The following is a 233-nucleotide window of genomic DNA, read 5'->3' as shown; positions in this document are numbered from 1 at the left end:
GTACCTGTCAAGAAGTTACATTCTTTTTCCCTCTCGACGATCACTCCGTCAGTGGACCGTAGAAGCAACACAAGAAGCCTCTGTCAACGTATGTATTTTTGGGTCTGTGGCTTCGATTTCTGCCTAGCAACATCTACCGGCTTTGTAGTGGGGTTCTGTTGTTCAATTTTACTGTGCATCGACGAGGGGGAATTTTGAACCCTTTGCAGACTGGATGAGGAGAAATTATTAAT

Source organism: Penaeus monodon, chromosome 24 (genome assembly GCF_015228065.2).
Source record: "Penaeus monodon isolate SGIC_2016 chromosome 24, NSTDA_Pmon_1, whole genome shotgun sequence".
NCBI classification, from domain to species: Eukaryota; Metazoa; Arthropoda; class Malacostraca; order Decapoda; family Penaeidae; genus Penaeus; species Penaeus monodon.
This window is presented reverse-complemented; position numbering follows the sequence as displayed.